Source organism: Lithobates pipiens, unplaced genomic scaffold (genome assembly GCF_037356315.1).
Source record: "Lithobates pipiens isolate NorthernLeopardFrog02 unplaced genomic scaffold, aLitPip1_a1.2 Scaffold_25, whole genome shotgun sequence".
NCBI classification, from domain to species: domain Eukaryota; kingdom Metazoa; phylum Chordata; class Amphibia; order Anura; family Ranidae; genus Lithobates; species Lithobates pipiens.
In genome coordinates this window covers 92,250,671-92,263,519 of record NW_027507787.1, presented here as the reverse complement: position 1 = coordinate 92,263,519, position 12,849 = coordinate 92,250,671, and the positions used below count along the sequence as shown (strand labels likewise).

The following is a 12,849-nucleotide window of genomic DNA, read 5'->3' as shown; positions in this document are numbered from 1 at the left end:
TCAGACAAGTTGTATATACAGTATTCTGCACTTTTAATGGCTGTAGAGAAGAGAAGACCGCAGATAAAAAGGCATAACTTATGGAGGAGGATCTGTTTAATCTCTGTGTATCACCTGAGGCCAGTCACTTCACTGGATATACAGTATCTCACAAAAGTGAGTACACCCCTCACATTTTTGTAAATATTTTATTCTTTTCATGACAACACTGAAGAAATTGCACTTTGTTACAATGTAAAGCAGTGAGTGTACAGCTTGTATAACAGTGTAAATTTGCTGTCCCCTCAAAATAACTCAGCACACAGCCATTAATCTCTAAACTGCTGGCAAAAAAGTGAGTACACCAGTAAGTGAAAATGTCCAAATTGGGCCCAAAGTGTCAATATTTTGTGTAGCCACTATTATTTTCCAGCACTGCCATAACCCTCTTGGACATGGAGTTTTACCAGAGCTTCACAGGTTGCTGGATTCCTCTTCCACTCCTCCATGACGACATCACAGAGCTGGTGGATGTTAGAGATCTTGCACTTCTTCACCTTCTGTTTGAGGATGCCCCACAGATGCTCAATAGGGTTTAGGTCTGGAGACATGGTTGGCCAGTCCATTACCTTTACCCTCCGCTTCTTTAGCAAGGCAGTGGTCATCTTGGAGGTGTGTTTGGGGTCGTTATCATGTTGGAATATTGCCCTGCGGACCAGTCCCTGAAGGAAGGGGATCATGCTCTGCGTCAATATGTCACAGTACATGTTGGCATTCATGGTTCCCTAAATGAACTGTAGCTCCCCAGTGCCAGCAGCGTTCATGCAGCCCCAGACCATGACACTCCCACCACCATGCTTGACTGTAGGCAAGACACATTTATCTTTGTACTCCTAAGCTTCTTATAGCCTAGGCCATCTTTATGTAGAGCAACGATTCTTTTTTTTCAGATCCTCAGAGTTGTTTGCCATGAGGTGCCATGCTGAGCTTCCAGTGACCAGTATGAGAGAGTGAGAGCGATAACACCAAATTTAACACACCTGCTCCCCATTCACACCTGAGATCTTATAACACTAATAAGTCACATGACACTGGGGAGGGAAAATGGCTAATTGGGCCCAATTTGGACATTTTCACTTAGGGGTGTTATTTTACTTTTGTGCCTTACTCCCCCCCTCTTCCCCCCCTTTGCCTCCTTCCCCCCTACCCTTCCCTTCCTTCCCTCTCCTACCCACCCCCCTCCCCTCCTTTCTTTTTCTCTTTCCCTTACTCTCCTCAGTGTCCCCCATATTGCTTTTGATCGCTAACTGTTTGTTGCTTTGGTCTTCAGGTTGTTTGTTTTTTTTTCACCTACAAACGCCCAAAAGGACTCAGAGGGGAACAGACGGACCGATTGTCATCGGCTTCAGGTATGCCATCACTTAAGGTACAGTCTTATAACATTAGGGGGCTCTGCTCTCCACACAAGCGCAACAAGCTATGGCTTGAACTGAAAGGCCTGGGAGCCCAAGTGGTGTTCCTGCAGGAAACTCACTTTAGACAGCAATCCCTCCCCAAGATACCCATGCATCTCTATAACCAATGGTTTTAGCTTTAGCAACTCCCCGGTAACTAAATCACGCGGTACGGCCATCACATTTCACAAATCCTGGCCATTCCAACCTTCAGAAAGCCACGTAGACCCACAAGGCTGTTATGTCTTCGTGAAAGGGGTCATAGCCAACACAAAATTCATGTTTGCTCTCTCTGCGCATGACAACTTTCCTTTATAGACTCAGTCTTAAAAAAAGCTGACAGATTTTAGAGAGGGCCTCCTAATCCTTGGAGGTGACTTCAATGTTAGCCCCGACCAGGGCTCAAGTCCTGCGGGAACGCATGGGAACGGAGTTCCTGTACTTTTTCCACAACAGGAACTCGGTTCCCTTTAGCAGCCGCATCCTGCATATGCCTGAGCAACTGGTTGCTAGGCTGAGCAGCGCCTCCGAGAGAGAGCAGCCAGCCACAGACACCACACCAGACAGAGCCACGCTTACTGCTGGTAAGGATCCAGCCTGTGCCCACTGCCCAGTCAGTCGACTACTCCGGCAGCTGCTGTAGCACATTGCCAGCAGTGTAACTCTGAGCTGCCAGACTTCTCCAGTTCAACTTCTCCTCTCATGAGCTCCGAGTCCTCCAGAGTCATTGACAAACTTCCAGGTTAGTGTGTTACACACACTTTGTTACTGAGGCCGCGTACACATGGGTGGATTGTCTGGCCAACTAAGTTCGTCAGACAATCCGACAGACAGTCCGTTCAAAATTTGCATGAATGGACTTGACCACACACGATGAGCAGACAGTCCGCTGAAAGCGTGCACGATGACGTCTACAGCACGTACGACGGGACTAGAAAAACGACGTCCTATACACTGCAATGCAACCTTCGGCCGTGTAAATCCTTTCTGAGCATGCGCCATACTTAGTCCGTCCAACTTGCCTACACACAAGCGGACTGTCCGCTGAAACCAAGTTTGGACGGACAAAACCAAGTTTGAACAGACTGTCTTACAGAAATTCCGTAAGACTTTGTTCGTCAGATTGTCCGCTGAAAAAGTCCGCTGAAGCACGGTTCAGCGGACTAAGTTGGACAGACAATCCGCCCGTGTGTACGCGGCCTTACAGTGAGCGTGCTCCCCCTCTGTTCTGCTGCTTTGTCCCCCACCCCCCCCCTCCGTTCTGCTGCTGCCCACCACCCCCCTCCATTCTGCTGCTGTCCCCCACCCCCCCTCCGTTCTGCTGCTGTCTCCCCCACTCCCCCTCCGTTCTGCTGCTGTCCCCCACCCCCCCTCCATTATGCTGCTTTCTCCCCCACTCCCCATCCCTTCTGTTGCTGTCTCCCCCACAAGCCCTCCATTCTGCTGCCTTTCCACCTCCAGTTTTCCTCCGTGTCCCCCTCCTTCTGCTACTGTCCCCCTCCGTTCTGCTACTGTCCCCCTCCGTTCTGCTGCTGTCCCCCTCCAGTTTTCCTCCGTGTCCCCCTCCGTTCTGCTGTCCCCCTCCGTTCTTGTGTTGATTATTCTGTTAGTTTGACAAGTTAACTTATTTTGTTTTTGTAAACTGGCACTTTACAATAAATGTTGCACTGTATTTTCTGTGAAATATATACGCATATGAGTGGATGTTGGGTGGGAGTTCCCACACTTTTTTCCCCAGGACTTGACCCCTGGCCCCGACCCACTTCTAGACACATCTCGTGGACGCCCCACGCACTCCCAGGCCTACCTTAAACATTTTCACAAATCGCTGCAGAATCATTTTCTCAATAGACACATGGAGAGTACTGCACGCATCGGACAGAGATTACCACACACACATGATGTCTATACACGCATAGATCTCATGTGTGTAGATCACGATACCTTATAACTATTGCAGTCAGCTGAAATAGGGAATATCACCATATCTGACCATGCTCCTGTTCTTGCTATGATCAAAGTCCCCGGTGGGTCCCCAAAGGCATGGTCTTGGAGACTCAATGAAAATCTCTTGGACGATGCCTCAGTGGTAGCTAAGGTTTGCAAAACCATTACGCACTATTTTACAGAAAATGTGTCTGAGGAACTATCAGAGCGCAATTTTTGGGGAAAAATACACTTCAATTAATAAAAAAAAAACGAAACAGTAAAGTTAGCCCAATTAGTTTGTTTAATATGAAAGATAATGTTACGCCGTGAGAATCGTGATCTATCTTCTACGCAAAAAAAATTGCGATTCTCATTTTAGCCAGAATCGTGCAGCTCTAGTGCAGAGTGGCTGTTCTAACCTGAGAGCATAACGTTGCACAACATCTGAGTTTAAGTAAAGCAAAAACCATAAAAACTGGGGAGACACGGGGAAGGGAATGGGGGACTGGGAGAAAACAGAAGCAGGAAAGCATTAGCATGGAATATGGGAATTATGGGAACGGGTGTAACATTTGGATTGTTCAGTGTTTAAGGTAAGTTAAAGAGGGATTCCGCCCAAAAAAAAAATATTAAAAGCCAGCAGCTATAAATACTACAGCTGCTGACTTTTAATAAATGGACACTCACCTGTCCCGGGTTCCAGCGATGCCGGCAGCCGAGGCCGATCGACCGCTCGGGCCTCGGCTGCTGCCGCCGCCATTCGAGGTGAGGGAATCAGGAAGTAAAGCGAATCGGCTTCACTTCCCGGTTCCCTACTGCGCATGCGCGAGCTGCGCCGCGCAATAGGAAATCTCCGCGCTGTCACTGGGACCCGTGTGTGTCCCAGCAGACAGCGCGGCAGGGCAGGAAATGGCGTAGACTCCCGTGGGAGTCTATGCCCGGAAGTGGGTGAAAATACCTGTCTTTGACAGGTATCTCCACCCCCCTCCCCCCTGAAAGGTGTCAATTGTGACACCGGAGGGGGGGGGGGGGGGGTTCCGATCAGCGGAGGTTCCACTTTAGGGTGGAATCCCGCTTTAACTGCTCTATGTTGTAGATGCAACTCTTGAACTATTCCAAGCCTAATAGTCATTTAGTTCTCTGACTATATACACTGACAAGAGGCTTTCCTCTCTCTTTTTGTACCCCCCCCCCCCCAAACAGATATCTATCAGGGACCATTTACTACTGTCTGGACTACTAGCTCTCATAGCTTTCCTGAATTGATTCAGCCTATACCTGGTGGTTTGTCTGTTATGGATGCTATTGTTATCAGCTATCACTGATTACCCTAGGGCAGTGATGACAAACCTTGGCACTCCAGCTGTTTTGGAACTACATTTCCCATGATGCTCATGCACTCTGCAGTGTAGCCGAGCATCATGGGAAATGTAGTTCCAAAACATCTGGGGTGCCAAGGTTCACCATCACTGCCCTAGGGTATCTGGTACAAGTTGGCTACATTAGAGGCAATGAATACTCTCCTTTCTGTATTCCTCTTTTAAAATAACTATTTAAATTAAAATGAACTCTAATCATACAATATTGAATCCATAATATTCATGTATATATATATATATATATATATATATATATATATATATATATATATATATATATATAGACTACTTCAAGAAGCGACTTGAAGTCCTGTTTCTCTGAACGTCCACTAGGGATGAGGACATCATTTCCCGCCCAGTTTATTCTATTTCTTTTCTTTTTTGAAAAATGGAAATAGATATCTGGTTATAACTATATCCTCATGTTGAAAAGCTCCCTATTTATAGCCCATTCATTTAACAATCCAAATGTTATGCCACGTACACACGAGCGGATTTTCCTTTGGAAAAAACTTGGAGAAAACGGAATTCCGCTGCATACACACGGTCACAAAAAAGTTCTCGGAACTTTCGACCGTCAAGAACGTAGTGATGTACAACACTACGGCGAGCCAAAAAAATGAAGTTTAATGCTTCCGAGCATGCGTAGGAATTTTGCACGTCAGTATTTGTACAGACGATCAGAATTTCCAATCAGAACCTTTTTCCGACCAAAAAATTGAGAACCCGCTCTCAATCTTTTGCTGGCCCAAATTCTGCCAGCAAAAGTCCAATGGAGCATACACACGATCGCATTTTCCGACCAAAATCTCACTTTGGACTTTTGCTGGTGGAATTTCTGATCGTGTGTACGAGGCATTACACCCGTACCCATAATTCCCATATTTCATGCTAATGCTTTCCTACTTCTGTTTTATGTCCCTTTCTGCTTTCTTATATGTTCTCATATGGCAGTGTGGAGGTTCTGGCCAGGGGTTCATGGTCTGAACGCCAAGCTCAATGGGGTAACAGTATTATACATTAATGTCTGTTAGTTACATATGTAGAATGTGATGAACTTATGCTTACTCTTTTGTTTATAGAATATGCCCAAAGCACCTGAGGAAGTGTTATTGAAAATGCAACATGTAGAGCAAGTTGAGCTGCATTTTATTTGATACACTGTCTCTCTAAACTTCATATCATTGCAGAAAGTGAATTGTTTGGTTCACCGAATTTTTCAGTATCCAATTTGAATATGTAGATGGTGTAATTAATATGCTCATAGGCACAATCTGAGAATATATGAAATTTTATGTATGTGTTGTTCTAGTTCTATTTTTGTAATAAATATCAGTTTAAAAAAAAAACTTTTTTGTGTTATGTCTACAAAGTCCATCATCGAATAATTATTTCAATAATCTCCAATATTGGGACGTGGCATTTAATTATTAGTGTGTCGTATCCACAGTACCACTCTGTGGTGATACGAATTCTTAAATAAGCTAATAAAGGGTCTGGAAGATATTAGTTATGAGGAAAGGTTTCGAGTACTGAACTTATTCTCTCTGGAGAAGAGACGCTTGAGAGGGGAAATGATTTCAATATACAAATACCATACTGGTGACCCCACAATAGGGATAAAACCTTTTTGCGGAAGGGAGTTTAACAATACTCGTGGCCACTCGTTAAATTTAACCTTAAACTACGTACAGGGTTCTTTACTGTAAGAGTGGCAATGATGTGGAATTCCCTTCCACAGGCGGTGGTCTCAGCAGGGAGCATCAATAGTTTCAAAAAACTATTAGATAAGCACCTGTATGACTGCAACCTACAGGGATATACAATGTAATACTGACATATAATCACACACATAGGTTGGACTTGTTGGGCTTGTGTCTTTTTTCAACCTCACCTACTATGTACAGTGGTGTGAAAAAGTGTTTGCCCCCTTCCTCATTTCCTGTTCCTTTGCATGTTTGTCACACTTAAGTGTTTCGAAACATCAAACCAATTTAAACAATAGTCAAGGACAACACAAGTAAACACAAAATGCAATTTGTAAATGAAGGTGTTTATTATTAAAGGTGAAAAAAAATCCAAACCATCATGGCCCTGTGTGAAAAAGTGATTGCCCCCTTGTTAAAACATACTATAAATGTGGTTGTCCACACCTGAGTTCAATTTCTCTAGCCACACCCAGGCCTGATTATTGCCACACCTGTTCACAATCAAGGCATCACTTAAATAGGAGCTGCTTGACACAGTAAGGTCCACCAGAAGATCCTTAAAAGCTACACATCATGCTGAGACCCAAAGAAATTCAGGAACAATTGAGAAAGAAAGTAATTGAGATCTATCAGTCTGGAAAGGGTTATAAAGCCATTTCCAAAGCTTTGGGAATCCAGCGAACCACAGTGAGAGCCATTATCCACAAATGGCGAAGACATGGAACAGTGGTGAACCTTCCCAGGAGTGGCCGGCCGCCCAAAATTACCCCAAGAGCGCAGCGACGACTCAAGAGGTCACAAAAGACCCCACAACAACGTCCAAGGAACTGCAGGCCTCACTTGCCTCAGTTAAGGTCAGCGTTCATGCCTCCACCATCAGGAAAAGACTGGGCAAAAATGGCCTGCATGGCAGAGTTCCAAGGAGAAAACCACTGCTGAGCAAAAAGAACATCAAAGCTCGTCTCAATTTCTCCACAACACATCTTGATGATCCCCAAGACTTTTGGGACAACATTCTGTGGACCGATGAGACAAAAGTGGAACTCTTTGGAAGGTGTGTGTCCAAGTATATCTGGCGTAGAAGGTACACTGCATTTCATAAAAAGAACATTATACCAACAGTAAAATATGGTGGTGGTAGTGTGATGGTCTGGGGCTGTTTTGCTGCTTCAGGACCTGGAAGACTTGCCGTGATAAAAGGAACTATGAATTCTGCTGTCTACCAAGAGATCCTGAAGGAGAATGTCCGACCATCTGTTCGTGTACTCAAGCTGAAACGAACTTGGGTTCTGCAGCAGGACAATGATCCTAAACACACCAGCAAGTCCACCACCGAATGGCTGAAGAAAAACAAAATGAAGACTTTGGAGTGGCCTAGCCAAAGTCCTGACCTGAATCCTATTGAGATGTTGTGGTATGACCTTAAAAAGGCCGTTCATGCTCGAAAACCCTCTAATGTAACTGAATTAGGACAATTCTGCAAAGATGAGTGGGCCAAAATTCCTCCAGGACACTGTAAAAGCCTCATTGCACGTTATCGCAAATGCTTGGTTGCAGTTGTTGCTGCTAAGGGTGGCCCAACCAGTTATTAGGTTTAGGGGGCAATCACTTTTTCACACAGGGCCATGATGGTTTGGATTTTTTTCACCTTTAATAATAAACACCTTCATTTACAAATTGCATTTTGTGTTTACTTGTGTTGTCCTTGACTATTGTTTAAATTGGTTTGATGTTCCGAAACACTTAAGTGTGACAAACATGCAAAGGAACAGGAAATGAGGAAGGGGGCAAACACTTTTTCACACCACTGTAACTGTCTAGTTGGTACACTCTACTAGACACTCCTGGCCTTATCCTTTTGTTCAGCTTAGTTATACTCTCCACCTCAGTGACATGGTTTAGGAAAGTCTGTTTATTCTTACACTTCAACTGCAATGCACTTATCTGAACTAAAACTACAATGAATTCAATGTCTGTACTTTATTGAAGAATCAAGCTGCCTGTGGATTCTGGTAAATCAGTAAATGGCTATACTATCTTCACGGACTATGCCTAGGCGGTATCTCATGGCATGTATCAGAATTTGCTCCCCCTATCCTCTCCTTCATTCTTCCAACACACGTTTATAATATGTGTTGTTGGAAGGTTTAATATTTGCCCTGCTGTTGATAATTCTAAGCTTATTGACCATAGGTCAAATGCTGTGTTATGCATTGTGGTTTTGAAAATAGTTTTTCCAGGCGAAATTGCACAAAAACTGTAAAACCATGGTTGCCATGCATTCAAACGTTATCTTTATTAACTAGCAGTGGCAGTACATTTTCTGTCTAGTGTACTTTCCTGGCACTTTTTGCCCAGTGCCTGGAAGCCTCATGTGCCATGTACAGCCTGCCATACAGTACAAGTGAATAGCTGTACATGGTTGGGCTTATGTAAACGCTGATGCTGTTTTGCTGCACATGCTCTTGCGGCAATTTTTTTCTAACGCAGAACTTTTGCACTTGGAAAACACACAACGGAAGGGCATGCACAGGTCAATACTGATGCAGTATTTATAAGATCATTAATGAGCTTCAAATCTCAGGGAACTATAGTAAGCTAATTTAGACACTTCCTGGCAGTTTTGTTTTTTAAAGCAAGCCCTCTCCTTTACATTTACTTCACTTTTCTATTGGTTCATCGCTAGCATAGGTATCTTCCTGACCAATAGGAAACTACCAAAGATGAACTAGTTATCAACACTGTTTGGAAAGCCTGAAATTTGCCTAATAAAGTCTCAGAGATTTCAGCATGTTTATAATATTGATAGGTGTAGTTTGCTAAAAAGAATCAAAAATTTAAAGATAAAAAAAATAAAAAATAAAAACAACCAAAGATCTGCTACACATAGGAAAATCTGTTAGACATGGCTCTGATGCCATCTAGTGTTTATATTTTGTAATGTTCTGTAAAGTTTGACAGAACTTGAATATCTATATACTCGCAGGTATTCGTTTTTTTAGTACCACTCAAGTGTGCTTCCTCCCTTTATTTTGTAGAGTTGTGCAAACTGCTGGTGCTAGATAAATCCTTTAAAAATCCTATATAATTTAAATATTAAAAATAATAATAAAACTAATAATAAAAATACATTTATGGTTTTTATTTTTATGTATGTAAATTAAATAAAAAGAGAAAAGTGGCGTTGCCTGCCAGCTAACATAAAATTCTGTCCAACTATTGGTATCGTGATAAGTGCAGGAGGCAATGACATATGTGTGTATCCCAAGACTCCTATGCCAAGCCTACAAGTGGTAGTAAACTATGTGAAAAAGAGAATAATGCGAAAAATAAATAAATCCATAAAAAAAAAAAATAGAAAGTATATATAAAAACCTCCTATGGGTGAATAAATACTGCCTCTAGTGTATAGTGTCCAGAAACGGAAATAAATAAATAGGTACATACATATATATATATATATATATATATATATATATAAACCCATCACATGTGATCAAGCATAAATCAGTGCAAAATTGTGTATCAATAATGAATTAATGGACACATATAGTTACATAGTTAGTCAGGTTGGAAAAAGACACAAGTCCATCCAGTTCAACCTTAAGAACAAATAAATAAAATAAAAAAATAATCGTACAATCCAAATACCCAATTTTATGCCCACAATTGATCCAGAGGAAGGCGAAAAAAAAAAAACCCCAGCAGAGCATGCTCCAATTTGCTACAGCAGGGGAAAAAAATTCCTTCCTGATCCCCCAAGAGGTGATCGGATTTTCCCTGGATCAACTTTACCTATGTTAGTACCTAGTTATATTATGTACCATCAGGAAAGTATCCAGGCCTTTCTTAAAGCAATCTACTGAGCTGGCCAGAACCACCTCTGGCGGGAGTCTATTCCACATTTTCACAGCTCTAACTGTGAAGAAACCTTTCCGTACTTGAAGATGAAATCTCTTTTCCTCTAGACGTAAAGAGTGCCCCCGTGTCCTCTGGGTTGACCGTACAGAGAACAACTCAACACCAAGTTCACTATATGGACCCCTAACATATTTGAACATGTTGATCATATCCCCCCTTATTCTCCTCTTCTCAAGAGTGAATAAATTTAGTTCCTCTAATCTTTCCTCATAGCTGAGTTCCTTCATGCCTCTTATCAGTTTGGTTGCCCTTCTCTGTACTTTCTCCAGTTCACCGATATCCTTTTTGAGAACTGGTGCCCAAAACTGAACTGCATATTCCAGGTGAGGTCTTACTAATGATCTGAACAGGGGCAAAATTATATCTCTCTCTCTGGAGTCCATACCTCTCTTAATACAAGAAAGGACTTTGCTTGCTTTGGAAACAGCAGCTTGGCATTGCATGTGGTTATTGAGCTTATGGTCTACCAAAAACCCCCAGATCCTTCTCCACTATGGATTCCCCCAGTTGTACTCCCCCTAGCATGTATGATGCATGCATATTCTTAGCCCCCAAGTGCATAACTTTACATTTATCAACATTAAACCTCATCTGCCACATAGTCGCCCAATTAGACAGAGCACTGAGGTCGGCTTGTAAATTGGAGACATCCTGTAAGGACGTTATTCCACTGCATATCTTGGTGTCATCTGCAAAGACAGAAATGTTACTTTTGATCCCAGACCCAATATCATTTATAAAGATGTTAAAAAGTAAGGGTCCCAGCACTGAACCTTGGGGTACACCACTGATAACCTTAGACCATTCAGAGTAAGAATCATTAACCACTACTCTCTGAATTCTGTCTTTTAGCCAATTTTCTATCCATTTACAAACTGATATTTCCAAACCTGTAGACTTTACCTTACACATGAGCCGTGTGCGCGGAACTGTATCGAATGCTTTTGCAAAATCCAAGTATACCACGTCCACCGCCACCCCTCTGTCCAAGGTTTTACTTACCTCCTCATAAAAAGAAATCAGATTTGTCTGACAACTTCTGTCTTTCATGAATCCATGCTGTCTGTTGCTTAAAGTGTTTTTGTTCAGCAAGAACTCGTCTATGTGGTCTTTTATTAAATGCTCCAGTATCTTCCCAGCTATAGAAGTTAAGCTAATAGGTCCATAGTTACTTGGTAAAGACTTTGATCCCTTTTTAAATATAGGCACCACGTTCGCCCTGCGCCAATCCAGTGGGACTATTCCCGTCATTAATGAGTCCCTAAAAATTAGATACAATGGCTCTGAAATTACAGAGCTCAATTCTTTTAGGATCCGTGGGTGGATGCCATCAGGGTCAGGTGCTTTATCCACCTTTATTCTGTCTAAATATTTCTGGACCATATCACTTTTGAGCCATTGTGGATCATTTGGGGCTGTGTCACTATCACCCCCATTATGGACGCTCCACTGTGCTCTTTTGTGTACACAGAGCTGAAGAAAGTGTTTAATAAATTAGCCTTCTCTTTGTCCCCAGTCACCAACTCTAGATTATTTTGTAAAGGGCCTACATGCTCAGACTTGACCTTTTTACTATTAATATATTTGAAGAATTTTTTGGGGTTTGTCCTACTATCTTTTGCAATCTGTCGTTCGTTTTGAATTTTTGCATCCTTGATTTTCTTTTTACATATTCTGTTAATTTCTTTGTAACATTTAAATGACACTAGTGATCCTTCATTTTTATATTTTTTAAAAGCTCTTCTCTTATAGTTTATAGCTTTTTTAACTTTGGCCGTGAGCCACAAAGGTTTTGTTTTTAGCCTTTTAAACTTATTGCCCATGGGAATATACTTTGCAGTGAAGTCCCAAACAGTCTTTTTGAAGAATTCCCATTTCTGTTCTGTGCCCATTGAAGTGAATATTCTCTCCCAGTCTAAGTCCTGGAGAGTAGCCCTCATCCTTGGAAAATTTGCTCTTTTGAAGTTAAGTGTTTTTATCTTACCCGTATGTATTTCTTGTTTAGCGCTAACATCAAAGGAAATCATGTTATGATCACTGCTACCCAGGTGTTCCTTTATCTGGACATTAGTAATAAACTCTGCATGGTTTGAGATTACCAGGTCCAACAGAGCTTCATTCCTAGTTGGGGCCTCAATAAACTGGACCATAAAATTGTCCTGTAATAGGTTTATCATTTTTTGCCCTTTAACTGTCCCAGCAGTGCTATTACTCCAGTCAATTTCTGGGTAGTTAAAATCCCCCATTATTATCACTGTCCCAGCCCTTGCAGCCCTTTCCATCTGTGCAAGGAGCTGAGTCTCCACCTCCTCATTCACATTGGGTGGTCTATAACAAACTCCAACGATTAACTTTGAACTACACCCATCTAAATGCAGTTCCACCCATAATGCTTCAGACTCATCACACTCTGCATCCACCAGGTCCTCTTCACACTTGCTTTGAGATCACTTCTCACATAAAATAATCCAAATCTGC

The 12,849-nt window shown here is 42.3% G+C and overlaps 1 long non-coding RNA gene across 1 annotated transcript in view; it reads left to right on the top strand.

Annotated features, from left to right (window-relative positions):
• The window catches only part of LOC143929915 (uncharacterized), a 52,819-nt gene extending 46,783 nt beyond the window's left edge, over nt 1-6,036 (top strand). Inside the window, exons 2-3 of the long non-coding RNA XR_013262643.1 lie at nt 1,310-1,388; nt 5,824-6,036. This is a non-coding gene — a long non-coding RNA (uncharacterized LOC143929915). The remainder of the gene's footprint in view (nt 1-1,309; nt 1,389-5,823) is intronic.
• Nucleotides 6,037-12,849: the final 6,813 nt, after the last annotated feature.